The sequence below is a fragment of the Natrix helvetica genome (assembly GCF_964273705.1).
Source record: "Natrix helvetica genome assembly, chromosome: Z".
NCBI classification, from domain to species: domain Eukaryota; kingdom Metazoa; phylum Chordata; class Lepidosauria; order Squamata; family Natricidae; genus Natrix; species Natrix helvetica.
The window spans coordinates 78,623,647-78,641,419 of NC_138554.1; the positions used below are offsets into that span (position 1 = coordinate 78,623,647).

Sequence of the window (17,773 nt, forward strand, 5' to 3'; positions counted from 1 at the left end):
CCTCCAGGGCTGTTCCTCCAGGGCTGTCCTGTGGATCTAAGGCTGAACATGTTCCAGCCCTGATGGCAGCCATCAAGTTATAGATTAGCACCTGGCTGGCCTGAGCCATGGCCAAGTTACCAGGGGCCAGTCCTTTGCATGTCTCAAGGGCAACCCCTCATGCAGCATCTAGCTGCATTGGCCTGCAGGCTGTAGTTCAAGGATCCCAGATATAGCCTTTTCCACCTGGAATTCTACAGAGGTGTTTAAAAGCTATATTGTGTCACCAATCAGCAGGGTAATTGGTTGAAGATGATGGCAGTTATTATCCAATTAATCTGAAAAGTGTTTAAACAGCTAGTTAGATTATAACAATACAATATAACTGAAAAATATAAAACAGTCCACATTATTAATTAAAAATATTGAAATAGGCATGTCACTAAGCCAATTACTATATTATTATAATTATTATATTAATAATAAATGCTGACACAGTTGAAGTATTAGTAATTATTAACATTTATTTGGATTTGCAACAATCATTTAGTTTATCTTGGCTGTTTGTGGTGACAGCTTCATTATATAGTCTTCAAAAAGGAAAGTAGTGGTCTAATGGCTAATATTTGTCCTGATTTGTAAATTCAAAGTCCTCAGAAAATGCTATGTTCTATATACACATGAACTTATTTTATGCTGAAATAAGATTGAATTGATTGTTGTAATATTTTTCTTTTTCATTAATTGAAAGAATCAAAAAAGAAAAAAACACTGATAACAACATCAAACATGTTAGGCCTAATACATGTATGTATGTATGTATGTATGTATGTATGTATGCATGTATGTATGTACGTACGTATGTATCTATGAACTTTTACACAATAGTTTCATGTAGGTTTTATCAATATAATCATCGATACAAAGTCTGTGTCTCTAAGAACTCATTCATAAGTTATAAATAATGTTAAGTGTTACATAGACACGTATAATTGAGTCCTTAAATTTATTTTTCCAAAGCTGAAGGATTAGTCTACGAGCAAAACAAAGAGGGTAGAGAATCCATTTCTGTTGACCAGTCATCATTTCCCATCAAATAGGTATATCGCTGGAAAAAAAACACCCCAGGATAGCCTATGATTTTAAAACCTGTCAGTTTCTTCAGTCTACAAAATATAATGGATTTTAAGAATTACAAAACATGTTTCAATATTGAGGTTTGATTGAAAAGCATAAATTAATATAGTTTCATTAAGTAAAATTGTACTGAATAGACTTCATTTTAAATGAACTGTGACAATTGTCATACGTGTTGAAGAGTGAGGTGTCAGCCTCTGCTTTGCCTACTTACTGACACTCAGTGTCAGCCTCTGCTTCACCTACTTACTATTTGGCTGCCATAGAAATGGGGAGGGTGGGGGCATGGTATTTGGGATGGGAATAAATGGTACAGGAGTGATATGAAGAAGGGAGTTTTCTTCTCACAATTTTCTGCACATGCTGGTGGCCGGTGTTTGGAGTTGGCCAAGGCCAACTGTCCTGCATACCAGCATGATGATGCCTTTTGGAAATGCACCCCACATGACACCTAAGGGGGTTGCAGATTGGACACTGAAGTGGGGTCTTTGGAGGGAGGGGGCTGGGTTACCATTTGATATGTATCTGTTTGCGCTTTTTTGACTTAGATCTTGCTTTACTTTCGCAGCTATCTTTTCATAAACAGTAAAAGTGTTTTAATTCCATGAACAATGGAGTTAGGCGTTTTCTTTCTTGGTTATTGAGGGAGGCATGCCTGACAGTAAGCGACATCTAAGTCAGAAAAGCGTGAATGGGGAAGGATTGGCCCCTCATACTGGGATTACCGTGGCTACAAAAATGGAACCCTTACGTGAACTGGAGGAAAGGGTAGTTGCGCATTTGTTCCACTAAGTCCCCTGAGGGGAAGGGGAGGATGTCCCACATAGCCAATGCCAAAACGAACCTAGCTGCCACAGTGCAGGAAAAGATTGAAGGAGAAGAGAAAATCCCCAAAGAATATTGGGACTTCGGGGAGGTTTTCAGTGAATGGGCCTCTGACAAACTATCCCCCCAGTGTGCCACTGATTGCAGCATTAAAATCCTCCCAGGGGAAAAACTCCCTAAGCTCCAGATTTATTCGATGACCCCACGTGAGATGGAGGAATTACAAAAGTTCATTGACAAAAATTTAAAAAGCGGGTTCATACAACCGGCTAGACCATGGGTGGCTGCACCCATATTGTCCAGGGGGAAAAAAAAGATGGCTCCTTTCATTTATGCATGAACTATAAAAATCTTAATGCCATTTGTGTGGAAAACATATACCCCTGCCACTCATGAAGGACATGTTAGCCCAGTTGGGTAAAGGGAATTTTTTCACAAAGTTGGACCTAAGGGAAGCATACTACAGAGTCAGAATAAAAGAGGGAGATGAGTGGAAAACTGCTTTCAACTGCCCTTTGGAATGCTTCGAGTTTAAAGTACTCCCGTTTGGACTTCAGGGGGCGTCAGCAGTCTTCATGCAGTTAATAAATGAAGTCTTACATGAGCACCTGTACAAGCGGATGTTGGTTTACCTGGACATTCTTATCTACATAGAAACACGTGATGAACACTGCTCGGCCGCTGAACTTTATGCCAAATTGTCTAAGTGTGAATTTCACCAGGAGAGGATCGATTATTTGGGATACCGTATCTCCCACAAAGGTATCGAGATGGACCCCGCAAAAGTCCGGGCTGTCACTGAGTGGGCACCTCCTCGCACCCGCAAGGAACTACAAAGTTTTTTAGGATTTGCAAATTTCTATTGTCAATTTATCCCCACGTTCGCGAGCATTGCACTGCCAATTACAAATTTCCTAAAATCAAAGGGTGAGGTTAAACCTAGGCCAGGTAAGCCTCTGAATTGGACTATGGAATGTCAAGCAGCTTTCAAGAAATTGAAGCGATTGTTCACTGCTGAGCCTATTTTAAAACACCTAGATATGGTTGCACCATTTGTGGTTCAAGCTGATGCAAGTGACGTGGCAGTGGAAACAGTATTGCTTCAAATAAACGCAGAAGGCAAATTGCAACCTTGTGTTTACACCTCTTGTAAGCTTACAGAAACAGAAAGAAGGTGGACCATATGGGAAAAGGAAGCTTTTGCTGTCAGATGGGCCTTGATGACCTGGCGACATTTCCTGGAGGGGGCAAAATACCCTTTTGAAGTATGGACTGATCATAAAAACCTGGAAGCATTGAAGACTATCATCTGTAAGCTATCACCTAAACAAGTGCGCTGGGCACAGCATTTCAACCAGTTCAACTTTACCCTAAAATACATCCCAGGAGGGAAGAACTTTATGGTCAATGCTTTGTCCAGGCTTCCCCAATACAACAGCACCAAACCAACTGTGGTTCATCCAGTCATCTTGGCTAAAAACCTGGCTGCCCCAATGGTTACTAGGAGCCAGGGCCCAGTGAGCTTAGATGTGGCCACCATCCTCAGACTAATGGGGCTTGTGAAAGGGCTAACTCGGTTCTGGAGCAGTACCTTCGGTGTTTTATCAATTATCAACAGGATAATTGGGCTGAACTTTTGCCACATGCAGAGGGAGCATACAATAATTCAGTACATAGCAGTACCGGAATGAACCTTTTTAAAGTTGTGTTTGGCCAGGATTTTGTACCAATTCCTGAATTGCCTCAAGAGAAACCTCACATTTTATCCTTGTCCGAGTGGAATAATCAACTTCAACAGTTTTGGCCGATGACTCACAAAGCCTTAGACAGCTCACCATGCTCACAAAAAACAGGTGGATTAAAAAAAGGGGCTAAGCCTAAAGAATACCAAGTTGAGGATAGGGTATTTTTGTCCACTAAATTTCTACAAACCACCCAGAAGTCGAAGAAACTGGGTCCGAAATATGTGGGTCAATTTCCCATTGTGAAAATCATTAATCCGGGATAAGTAAGATTGGAGTTGCCAAAAACCCTTCGGAGGATTTATCCCATTTTTCATGTGAATTTACTGAAACCAGAGCACACTTCTTCCATTCGTCCACCTCAACCCTTACCCCCTGTTCCTCTTCTTATTGAGGGAGAGCAACATTTTGAGATTAAAGAAATCTTAGATTCCAGGAAACATAGAGGGCACATCCAATATTTGGTGTCCTGGAAACATTTTCTCCCTTCCCAGGCTGAATGGGTAGACAAATACCACGTCAGAGCTGCTAGACTCTTACAGAAGTTCTACGCCAAATATCCTGATAAGCCTTAATTTTAATACTGCTGTTGGTTGTTGTTGTCTTTTATTTTCTCTTTCCCCAGGGTTGATGTCCTTTTTCTGAAGGAGGGCCAGATGTCAGCCTCTGCTTCGCCTATTTACTATTCGGCTGCCATAGAAATGGGGAGGGTGGGGGCATGGTATTTGGGATGGGAATAAATGGTACAGGAGTGATATAAAGAAGGGAGTTTTCTTCTCACAATCTTCTGTGCATGCTGGTGGCCGGTGTTTGGAATTGATCAAGGCCAACCGTCCTGTATACCAACATGATGATGCCTTTTGGAGATGCACCCCACATGACACCTAAGGGGGTTGCAGATTGGACACTGAAGTGGGGTCATTGGAGGGAGGGGGGTGGGTTACCATTTGATATGTATCTGTTTGTGCTTTTCTGACTTAGATCTTGCTTTACTTTCGCAGCTATCTTTTCATATCCAGTAAAAATATTTTAATTCCACGAACAATGGAGTTAGGAGTTTTCTTTCTTGGTTATTGAGGGAGACATGTCTGACACTCAGTTTTGGAGTTTGGTTCAATACCATCATCATGTTGCTGATACTCAATTACTCAATTCAAGTTTGGAGATGTGAGCCTATGAAATTTCTGACTCAGTGCTTGAAGGCTGTGTGGATTTGGATGGGAAGGAATCATTGCTGACTCAACCCTGTAAAAATTCAATTGCTGTGGGTAATTTGGACCACCCAGTTTTGGGCGTATGCCATTTTTGACATTGTATAGGGTGGGACTTTCCAGTGGTGAAATTCAAAATTTACCACTGGTTCTGTGGACATGGCTTGGTGGGCGTGGCAGGGGAAGGAGACTGCAAAATCCCCATTCTCTCTCCACTCCAGGGAGAAAGATAGTGCAAAATCTCCATTCCCACCCCACTCTGGGGCCAGCCAGAGGTGGTATTTGCCAGTTCTCTGAACTACTCAAAATTTCTGCTACCGGTTCTCCACAATCTGTCAGAACCTGCTGAATTTCAACCCTGGGACTTTCTAATCATTTTTCTTCTTCTCCCCCTTTCTCCTAACTTCTTCGGGCAGCCAACTCGAGTTCTGACCAGATTGAAGTGGCAAAACTTTTTTTCTTTAATGATATATATTTTTTTAATATTTCTTTCTTGTGTGCAACATCTCAGCTTGTATATGAGCAGTAGGATTCCTCTGGGTGAGCTGCCTTCAATTTCTTTTCCAATCACTGGCATTCAGGATCAAACCAACAGGGTTTACCCACTTGGGCTCTTTTTGTAGCAGGTTTGTTGTTAGGTGTTTCTTCAGAATATTAAAGATTAGAGAATGCATTGAAGGCTGACAGCCAGTCAGTAATAGATGACTGGATTGTTCTAGCCTACTTAGTAGCATTCTCTGTTTTAAGGCAATCTAATATTGCCTTAGTATCAACTTTGGCCCAAATTAATATTTTATTTCGGGCCACCTCTATCTTTTTGGTGAGCCATCTGTCAGCCATGTTATATGGTCTTAAATCTGAGTGGCCTCGCAACATCACACTTACAGGCTGATGATCGCTGTTGTTGCTAAGATGAACTGTGACCTCTGAAAAGAGGTCTTTATCTCTAAACACACAATATAGATCCAGTACACTGCTTGCATTGGCCCACTGGTATGCGTAAGGTTACATGTAATACTTATCCTTACCTCCCAGAATTTGGAGATTACCCTTAAAAATTAAGGAGACTACAAGCAAGCCAGCAGCATTACTTCTGCAGTTTCTCGGGAGCCACTGAGGATGGTTATCAAAAAAACCTCCCTGGGATTCCCTTCTTCTGGGCAAGCTCATACAAAGAGGGACCCAACCTAGTGTTCAAATCTCCTAGTAATATCACTATGGACTGAGGGTACAATACAGATATATCAACTAGAATAACTTCCAAGCCCCTTCAGTATTCAGAGTTATAATACCGGGATGTGTTTGGAGGGATATATACATTTACCAGTATTAACTTGAACTTTTCATATGAAATTTGACAACTAGGAAGTATGAATATTTATCTTCATTATATAGTTTCTCCCCCTGCCATTGCAACTCTTGCTTTATAAGAATGTCCTTTGTTTTTTGGGCTGGAGAGGCCCAAGTTTCTTGGAAACTCTAGGGAGAAAGCTCATTAGTCCACTATCAACCATCCCTTTCCATCCAGCTACGTTCCAGGTCATCATCTGTATGGGATTCCCAGAGGCAAGGTAGTCTGGCTTGGTTAGTTGGCTAGCTGGTAAAAATTCTGGATGTCAACTTGATGTTGGAACTAGGTCGATATCATCTATGCTTCCCATATAAACACAATTGTTGTGCGGTTTGATATTTCTCCTCATGGGTTGCAGAACTTGTGGTTGTTCCTCTATATCTTGATTGTCAGTGTGTCTCTGCCCTTGCTCCAAGAATGATTTTTTTTCAAATGGGCAGAAACTCTAGCTTAGATCTATAAATGTAGATTTATGTCCATTTTTGTGAGGGGCATAGTTGAGTATTCATCTTGTGAAAAGATGTTGTGGGAATGGAAGCTGGATTACAGTATATCCTTAGTGTTTGTTGGTTTAGGGGGCACTGTGTGATGAAATCCTTTGTCTTTCAGCTGTTTCTCAGAGTCTGGATCAGTCAGTGCAGTTACCCCACTTCAGACTGTGTGACACTACCTTTTTTTTACTATTGAGCTAAAGGCAGATTATTGGTTAAATATATTGTCACAAGGTTGAGTGATTAATGGAGCCAAATTAAATAGAGGCTTTGCTATAGATTGAGTTGTTATGAGAGTCTCTTTTAGATCATCAATCTTTGAATAATATTAACTTGCTCAGGTTCCGGCAATGCACTGAATATGTCAATCAGCATTTCTTCTGGCACATCCTCAGCAGTTTCTGCAGCTGTGGGTAACACAGTTTGTATATCACTCCTTTGCCTTCTCAGGGTCAATTCAGTTGCAGCAGCCTCGGGCTTAGCAGTGTGAGGGATGTTAGAGCCTGGATTTAAAGTAACATCTTAAAGTCTTGATGACAATGTTTTAGGAATGGGCACACTTTGTCTGAGCAAAAGACCCGTACCGGAAATATTGAAAAGATGCTCAGAAAGGACTTCATTCTAAAGAGCAAAGAGGGAATTGTGGGCTGCTTGAACGATTGTAGAATTATCATACATTGCCTCCTTGCTGGCAGCCACTCTGCATGTAGTAGATCTACCAGAGTGAATTCACAGCAGAGCAGCTGGCTGAGGGACAGCCTAACAGCTTCTCTATTACTCCAACACCCTCTATTCACTCTGTTGTTGTATATTTGAAAGGTAACCTGATCAGTCTGCAGACTGTAGTTATAGTGGTCATCTCTTAGGACTTTGCCTTATTGAGTGTTTTCTTTTTGAGTATTCACATTTTTGGAAGGAAGGCAAGGCCCTTCTCTAGTTTCATTTTCTGAATTAGCCAACCCATATCTATCTGTGGTTGTTCTCCCAAGTCCTTCTGCAGTATTCGGTTGGCTCCTAACAAACTTTGCAAAAAACTATTTCAGGCAGTCAACCTTATTTATGACAGTTGATAAAACTTCATAGATTGCGTTTACAGGTTGTGCTGTAAGCAAACATTGTCTAAAGAGGAAATCTGTCACATTTCCCCCCTTTAAATTTATTACATCTCCCTCCTGTGCAAGGAAGGCTGCTGCTGAGCTCCAATGAGGGAACCATTCTCCAAAAGGGAGGAGGACAGTTCTACATGCTGTTTGCTTTCAGGTTCGGTTTCTACGTCCCATTCCAATGAATCACATAAATTAAATTTATAATCTTCCATTTTCTGCTGCTTCAATGGCTTGGATGAACTCTCTGCTGCAGAGTGCTGTCTCTTTCTCCCCCCCCCCCCCATTCTTAAAAGTCCTGGCTTGTAGTATTTTTAAAATGTATCTAAAATAAATGATAGCCACACTATATGTGCTTTTGTAAAAGTCTGGTATAGATTAAAATAGATTAAAAATGAGTTAAAATATAAAAATACTTATTTATAGATTAAAATAATTAAAAATTAGTTAAAATATAAAAATACTTTTATATAGATTAAAAAAAGAAAAACCTAATTTTCTTTTGGAAGACCTCTTTACAGCTGTTGCTGCTTGACCATCATCTTATCTCCTCCCCCATTTCCTCGTATAGAGCCTTCATATATAATATTTACCTTTCAAAGCAGATGAAACTGTGTGTATGTGTGTGAGAGAGAAAGCAAATTGGTGGAGTTTGTTTTTGTCTGCCTACAGATAGCCACAATGGGGTTTATATATTTTGAAATCTGTTCATTTTAAATAAAAGTAAGAAATACAGATTAATATTGCTGGAAATAGTAACAAAAGGTCATTCCATGAGATAAATGCATCAGAAATCAATTTACATAAAGGTATATGGTGTATTCAGAGAAATGCAATGCTAATGGCATTTAGAGTAGTTCTCTTTCCCAAATCTTGGGGTTTTTAGTTACAGTCTTAATTGGTGCAGTTCTCAGTCTGGTTTATTGTGTGGTCTTCTGAAACATATGATCAGGAGTTATTTTGAAGGAATTCCTGTGTCAGGCCTGTAGTTATGTTTCTTTTAGGATCTTTGGCCTGCCACACTTTCTATTAATTCCTTATGCTGTTTCATTAGTGTAGTAGTTGGGAGGGGGGAGTAGAAAGGAGTAGAATTGTGGAATGTTTTGTATCATTCTTTCTAGAAGCTCAAGGTCATCTTTTGTCTCCGCACCTCGACACCTGACTGGAAGCAGAGGGGTGTCGATGCCAGCGTGGAAGATGATGATTGGAACATGTGATGGATTATGGGGTGTGGGGATAGATCATGAACTTTCAACTGGGTGGAATTCCAGGAAGAACATTAAAGTTGGAATTCCATAGCACGCTAATATGCCTGTATGATTAAATTGGAACTTTAAGGATGATTCTGCCTTGGTCTCTGATTGATTGCATACATGGTATTTAGAACGCTGGCATTATTCCAACTCTCTCTTTAAAATAAATCACTAGCAACCCCCCCTCGCAGGGGGGGCTGGTGAGGAGGTGCTGAATTCCCAACGCTGACCGGGACAGCGTAAAATATCAGCGAACAATTATGAGTAAGCTTTTGGTGATAAGAAGCTGAGAGCCGACGCTTCTTGCTATCTTCAAAGGCAAAGGAATCTGCTTCAAGATTTATTGCATCTGGCAAGAGGACGGAGGGGGCTGGAAAAGACTTTTTCTACACCCGGTTAGAAAATGAAAGGAATGGAGATCCAAGCCATCCCCACGCAATCATCTCTGATGGACTTCCCGGACCAGCTCGGACAACTAAACGTGAGTGTATGCTCCTCCTCCTTCCCCCCAACTTGGAAGCAAGGCTTGGAAAAAAACCTGGAGTGGAGATTTTGACTCCTTCCAGACAGTGATAAATGAAATGATATATTACCCAGCAACTGAGTGGGAGACAGATTCCCTATCAAAATGGGAATTCCAACCCAGCCAGCAAGAAGGAATTTGGCCAGCATCTTTCACTTGCCAGCAACCACAAATTGGGCTGCAGATTGTGAATGAAGCACCACCACCAGAATAGCTTTTCTTCCCAGGGTATGGATGGGGAAGATGCCACTGGGCACCTCCTTTGCCATCAACATGGGAAAATGCTCCAAGCCAGCAGAGGGCACCTACTTGGCCCATAACTCCTCCAAGCCAGCAGGAGGGTCCTTGGCACATAAACCCCCCTAGCCAGCCATCGTTGGTTGAACTGCAACCTATGAAGCAGGCAACCCCGGGATGGGTCTTAACCCCAGGTCATGGATGGGAGGAATGCCAGTGGGCACCTGCCCTCCCTCAGCAGATGGCACCATGGCAGAACACTGAGGAGTGGCCAACCGAGGGATTGACCTCCCCACCAGTTCCAGTCTCCCCTGCAATGCCCCAAAAGGTTCTTATCCCACCTTCCTACAGAGAAGCAATCTCCAAAATGGAAGAAGGGTTTACCAAAGGGAGGCATGCAGGTTGGATGGCGGGAAAATGTGCACCTGCAATGCCCCAACTGGTTCTTACCCCACCTTCCCTCAGAGAAGCAATCTCTACCATGGAAGAAGGGATTACCAAAGAGAGGCCTGCAGGATGGGAAGCGGGACAAGGTGAATCTGCAATGCCCCAAAAGGTTCTTACCCCACCTTCCTACAGAGAAGCAATCTCCACAAGGGAAGAAGGGTTTACCAAGGAGGAAGCTGCAAGATGGAAGGCAGTCCAATGCGATGAGATGGTTCCTAAGTTTAGAGATGAAACTAGGTTCCTTCCTTTGGGGGGGGCAATAAAATGCCACCATTGCTGTCAACTTGGCCACAGAGCGTCAGAGTGCTTGGCTCCAGCCCCAATGCCACAAACATGTGCACCAAATGCCACAGCAGTATGAAGAAGGGCCCGGATGCCACCAGAAAAGAGTCATCTGGGCCACCAACCTCTGGAAGAGGATCCCCAACTTAAGGTGACGAAGTGTCCTACCAAGGGAGAGGCCTCGAAGGAGGAAAAGGGCAAACAATCTCCGGAAGAGGATCCCCAACTTAAGGTGACAAAGAGTCCTACCAAGGTGGAGGCCTCAGAGGAGAAGAGCCCAAATGACCTCTGGAAGAGGATCCCCAACTTAAGGTGACAAAAAGTCCTACCAGGGGGAGTTGCCGAAGAACAAATGTGTGTACCAATCGCCACGGTGGTAAAGAGAGGGCCCCAGATGCCACCACAGAAGAGTCATCTGGGCCAACAACCTCTGGAAGAGGATCCCCAACTTAAGGTGACAAAGAGTCCTACCAAGGGGGAGGCCTCGGAGGAGGAAAAGGGCCATCCAGGGATGATTGAATCCAAGAGCCCAGAACCTGCAGCACCTGCAGCAGAGAACCCTAACGAACCATGGGAAGAGGTCACAATGGACTTCATCGTGGAACTCCCAGAAAGCAGTGGGAACAGAGTAATCTGGACAGTTATTGATTTGGTTTCTAAGCAGGCACACTTCATTGCTTGCTCAGGATTGCCATCTGCAAACGAATTAGCAAAAATGTTTGTGAAACACATTTATTGCCTGCACGGAGTACCCAAGAGGATCATTTCAGACCGCAGAGTCCAGTTCACAGCCAAGTTCTGGAGAGAGGTCCTGAGATCCATTGGGTCCACACAAGAACTGAGCTCAGAGATTCATCCCAGCATGAACTGTGCAGCAGAGAGAGCCAATGCGGTGGTGGAACAATACATCCAGTGTTTTGTGGACTATTAGCAAGACAACTGGTCGGACTTGTTACCCTTCGGCGAAGTGGCGTACAACGATGCGGTCCACAGCAGCACAGAATTAACTCCTTTCCAGATTACCAGTGGCATGGAATTTGTTGCCATGCCTGAGTTGCCTAGAGAACCTCCTTCCTCCATGTCTTTGAATGAATGGATGGACATGCTAAAGAACAGATGGGAGAATATGAAGAAGGCTCTAGCAGTTGTGGCAGAAGCCTACCAGAAGCAAGCTAATCAACATCGCTCACTCCAAAACCTCTTCCTTTTGGGGGACAAAGTTTTTGTATCTACCAAATACATAAGATTAGGAATGCCTAGCAAGGAATTTGGTCCAAAATTTCTAGGTCCATTCCCAATAGTGAAGATAGTTAACACAGTTACAGTTCAACTCAGTCTACCCAGAAGTCTAGGAAAAATTGACCCAGAATTTCAATGTAGCTTGTTGAAACCAGTAATTGGATCTAACATAAGAGCATCCACCCAAGGTCAATCTCCTCCTGTAGTGATAGAAGGGGAAATACAACCTGAGGTGGAAAGAATCGTAGACTCCAGGCTGAATAGGGGTCGCTTACAGTACTTAGTGGTCTGAAGCTACTTGGGTGAACAGTGGGAACCTAAAAGTGGAGAAGTTAGTAAAGCAGTTCCATAAGAAGTTTCCCAATAGGCCTGGGGGGAGAGGAGGTGGTTAATTTTGTTATGTTAACTTTTATGTTATTCTCTTTTCAGGAAACATTTTTCTTCTGAGGAGAGGCACCCTGTCAGGCCTGTAGTTATGTTTCTTTTAGGATCTTTGGCCTGCCACACTTTCTATTAATTTCTTATGCTGTTTCATTAGTGTAGTAGTAGATGCCAGCGTGGAAGATGATGATTGGAACATGTGATGGATTATGGGGTGTGGGGATAGATCATGAACTTTCAACTGGGTGGAATTCCAGGAAGAACATTAGAGTTGGAATTCCATAGCACAATGCTAACATGCCTGTATGATTAAATTGGAACTTTAAGGATGATTCTGCCTTGGTCTCTAATTGACTTCCTACATGGTATTTAGAACGCTGACATCCTGTTTATTTTATTCCTTTTTTAATGGCCTATTTTAAGGAACCTGAAACTGCTGTTGTAATGAAGTTAGGCAAGTGGCAAGAAAGTCTGTGCCCTTTTTCCTTTTGGGGAGGAGGTCTTACTAAATAAATAGAAGCCTTGGATTGACCAAGTACAGTTTAGGAAGAACAAAGGCAAAATGGACTGCTAAATTGGTCATGCCCACCCAGTCATATGGCCGCCTAGCCATGCCCACCCACCCACCCAGTTATTAAGCAGATCAAACTATAGTCGTCGTCCCCCCTGCCAACAGTCTGAGGGACCTTGAATTGGTCCCCTTTTTAAAGTTTGAGAATCCCTGGGCTACATTATACTACATGAACTATTTTAGAAATATTGTTTAATATTTTGACTTTCAGAAAAGAAAGTTGGAAAGAGAATCCAAATCAGGAGTGTTGGATGGAGTCAGAGCATGAGCTAGAAGGATCTGGTTTTCTTTCTGATTTTTGTCTTATGTCGCACTGTTCCATTTTTGCATTTAAAAAAAATCAATTACAATGTTCCTCATAGGACAACTGTAATTCACTTTCGCTTATATTTAAAATTCTGCACGAACTTTTCAAGCTGGAAATTGCACCGTAGAAGTCAAGAAGTTTTGGGGGTCAGTATTTTACTGTATTTTGGTTCAGGTATGATAAAATAAATGTTTCCCCCTGCACTCCCATCTCTATGCGCTATGCAAAGTAAAGTACAAAGTAAAGACTGCAACCAAATATAAGCAGCTTTCCAAATCTAAAATTCTACGTCTGTAGATTCTTCCAGCATCATTATAGATTAGATAGATTTTACAATTTCTTATTATGTACAGTTGAATTAAAATTATTCAATAATCTGAAATCTGAAATAATTTATGACAGAGGCTAGCAAGGCAGCAGGAGAGCTGCCATCTCCGCAACCACTGCGGTGGCCCCTGTTTCTCTTCAGGGGGCAGCTTTGGCAGCCATTGCTGCAGCCCAGACCCCCTCAGCAGGGTGGCATCCTCCGGAGGCACCAAATTCCTAGGGTTCCTCTACTGGCAGTAAAATATGGAGGAAATCCCAAAGCCCTGGGACTCTTTCTAGCTCAAGTCTGGAATCACATGCAGGAGGATGGAGAGGACTTTAGATCAGAGGCAGCCAAAGGGAGATGTGTTATCATGGCTCTGGAAGGAGCTGCAGCAGACTGGTCAGTCTTCACGAGTGATAATGCCTCCCAACTAAGAGATTATGACCAGTTCATGATGGCGCTCTGTCAGCGATTCAAGGACCCCATAGCCAAACACAAGACTAGGATTAGGGTCAGAGGTCAGTGGCAGAATACACCCAGAGGTTTTGTGAACCGGCCTGCCTTATGACTGGCTGGCTCCCAGAAGTTCTGATGGAATGCTACAAAGATGGTTAAACAATGAAATCTATCAATGCTGTGTCCCGTGGGGGACCCCTTGAGAACAACAGTGCTAGTATGTCTTGGCAGACAAGGTGGAAATTGACCTGGCTAGAGACTGGCACATGGAAATCACAGCTGGGGTTGAATTGGACCTTAGGAAGCCATTCAGTGAATGGGGCTCTAATGTGCTCCCTTCCCCATTGCCCCACAGACTGCAGCATAGAAATCCTCCCTGTGGCAAAACTCGGTAAGCCAAAAAAACTACTCAATGACTCTGTAAGAGCTGAATGAGCTGTGGGCCTTTATTGATAAGAATCTAAAGCAGAGCTTCATACAACCAATTAGGCTGAGAGTCGCTGCCCCAGTATTGTTTCATGAGAAAAAGGATGGATCTCTTCATCTGTGCTCAATGTAGTGTGTGTGGAGAATGTTTACCTGCTGCTCCCAATGAAGGAGAGGATGGCACATCAAGTCCATAAAGAAACAGGCTGACAAGAAAAGGGTTAAACCCAAAGAATTCCAAGTGGGGGACAAGGTTTTCCTATCCATGAAGTAGCTACAAACTATCCAGAAATCAAAGAAACTTGGCCCTGAGTATGTATACCCCTTCCCCATAGACAGAATCATCAACCCGGTCACAGTACAGTTAGAGCTGCCCAAAACCCTTAGGCTAATCCAGTATTTCATGTTTGCTTGCTCAAGCCTGAGCAAATGTCTTCCCTTCACCCTTCTCCCCAGTTTCCCTCCTCACAGAAGGGGGAACAACATTTTGAAGTCAAGGAAATCCTAGATTCCAGGAAACACCAGGGGAAACTACAATATTTGGTGGCCCAGAAACCCCTCCTTCATAATCTTAATGCATGGACATTTGGAACGTCCAGGCTTCCAAACTCTTACAATTGTTTCACCAAAAATATCCTGATAAACTGTAATATTCCTCTACTATCTTATATTTATGCTACTCTTTGTATTCTTTGTCTTTTTTTTTCTTTTAAGGCCTTTACTGCAGGAGGGCCAAATGTCAGCCAGATCTGCAGTATGTGGTTCAACTTTACTGCATGCTTGCTACCAGCTACCATAGTAATGGGGAGGGGGAGCATGGCATTTGGGTTGGGGAAGTGAGCTGGTGATGTGAAGTCCCATGTGAACTGAAAGGGAGATTTGCTCTCAAGAATTATTGTACTATGAGTGGAGGGGACTCTAGATGGGTGAAATACCTGAAGATGAGCTTCACATAACATCACACCTCTTGCCTATCAAAATGGAGTTGGGGGGTTTCTTTATTGGGTTTTGAATGGAGGCAGGCCTGATACAGGCTATACAAAAATCACTGGCAGAGTAAATGCAAATCATTTCCCATTTCCCAAGACATGTAATATAATATGAGGCCATGGGGAGGGGGAAAATGATGAGTTAGAAAACATTTATAGTGAATCCTTACTCTCATGTTCATTTTCAAATTGGCTGATCTTCCACAAAGTTTTCTAAATATAAAAACAAGTTTTCTAAATATAAAAACAAGATATGTGGTATTTATAGAAGAGTGCTTTGATCATTTTCCTAAGCAAGCCCTATGTATTTATGGCTGACACTTTTTTAAGCAACTACATGACAAACCTACTGAAATGCATGATTTGTTTAATTTGGGCAAAAAGAATCATGTATTCAAGGTGTGTTATTAAGAAAACTGAAATGCTACTGGACTCTAAACCACGATAGTTAAATTAGAGCCTCCTGTGATTTATCTGTATGAATTTATCTATTCAATGGAATAATGAGGCAGATTTCTTAGACTTAAGGACAAAAGAATACGGCTGCTGTGTTTTAAACAGGTCTAAGCTTTATTATGAAATAGACCAGAAAAACAAAATTTAGGTGGTGTGCGCAGCCACTTTCTAGTTTTTGGTTTCCCAAAGTGACATCATTATTAAGAGCTTGCACCAAGCACAAAATTTGGTTGACATTCTGATAAGCAATTCAGAAAAGAATCTTAATCTCCTCTGGGAAAACCAAAAAGGTTTATTTAAACATTCTAACTATGTAGCAGTATTCCAACTCCATGGTAGCAGTATCTATTTAGGCAAAGGACTACTTTAGCCCCATCAAAGACAGAAAGCTACTTCCATAAATAAACAAAATACAAAAAATTGTGTATGCCTGCCTTCTGTTATCAGAGCTTACTGAACTGTATTATTATGCGCTGCTTCCAGAAGTCTCTGCAGACCTTGATGATTTTGTCAGAAATATGAAACAAGAGACATGTTATTGCAATGCAAGCCCTGCTCCTGAACTATGTGTCTATGATTATCATGGAGCTTGTACAAAACTTGATACCTACTTAATACCTGCTGATATCTACTTGACTTTATTTGAGAAATCTGGAGATTGGTCTTCAGTTGCTCAGATCTAGTGTTAATTGAGAAAAGCAGAATTTTCTGCATGAGGAAATGCTTTTGAACATATTTTTAAATGAATGTAAGAGCTGAGTTAAAAGTAGGTTGAATGCAATGTGAATTGGCTATTTTAGAAATGTTCATGTTAAAACTTGAGGAAACAGAATCAAAGATAAATTAATACAAAAGTGAAAGTCCGCTTTAAAAAAAGCATGCTGAGGAGGTTTGGTTAAACTGAAAGACTGAACTGCAGAACATAGGAGGAAGAGTGAAGGGGTTGTGAGGAAGACGAGAATAGAAGAAGTAGTGGTTGAATGAAGATTCTGGAAAAAGGTAAGAACTTTAAAGAATAAAAAATTATTCGTGATTTGGGGATCGATATGGTGGAAGAAAGAATGGTTTCAGATATGAGGAGGCATAGTTTATTTTATTCCCCAATCCTTTTTTGTGTTTTGCATTACTCTATTTATAAAGAAATGGGATGTATTGGCCAATTGGTTTTAGGCAGGTAAATGAAACTGCAGAGGAGACAACTAAAAGACATAGGAGCATTAAGTATATTTGCCACTTTGAGTTTCTTTCTTTTTTCTTTTTTTCTTTCTTTCTTCCTTCCTTCTTTCCTTCCTACCTACCTACCTACCATTTCCTCCCTTCCTTCCTTTTGATCTTTCTTTCATTTATTTATTTCTCTCACACACACAAACACAGGGAGACAGACAGAGACAGAAACAGAGAGAAAGAGAGAGATGGTATATAATAATAATTATAAGTACAATAACAACAAAAACAGAAAACAAAACATGGCAAGTTTTTTTCTTTTTTAAAAGCTCATTCTTTCACTTTTAAGATCATACAAAAAAGCTTCAAAGGGTGCTTCATTCAAAACATTGCTAAAATCAAGCCTTCCTTCAAAGCTTGTGTAATCCTATACATTATAATGCATAGAACTCTACATTAATCAGGAAAGACAAGAGGCTAGCATGCTGGTAGCAAAAGTAGGGTTATGTGAGTTGGGGCTGATCTGCACAGTCATCTTGTCTCAATGTAAATATGGGTCAATAACTATTTCTCAAGGGCAGTAGCACACAACATTGTCCTTGACTTGGCCCCAAATAACCAGAAAGTCAAGCTCTGCTTGGTGTTTTCTGATCTATATTGGCTCATGCAGCACTCTCTGGTTTACTTCACTGAACAGAAACTCCTTTATTTCAACTGGTTTCTGTTTAGTCTGGTAGGAATACCCTCTTCCCTTTGGTCAGTTCTCAATTACTTTTCACAATCATACAAGTTCATTGCTGTAACAGTAAAACATTCTTGTGGACTTAGACATTACAGTTCTACCATGCCAGCCATGAAAAATCAGTTTATGTGGAATGTGTCATAACATGTTC

General features: G+C 41.6%; 1 protein-coding gene across 3 annotated transcripts in view; it reads right to left on the reverse strand.

Moving 5' to 3' along the window:
• Positions 1-17,773, reverse strand: part of ITGA9 (integrin subunit alpha 9) — a 541,618-nt gene that overhangs the window by 71,918 nt on the left and 451,927 nt on the right. The gene's annotated exons all lie outside the window — the stretch shown is intronic.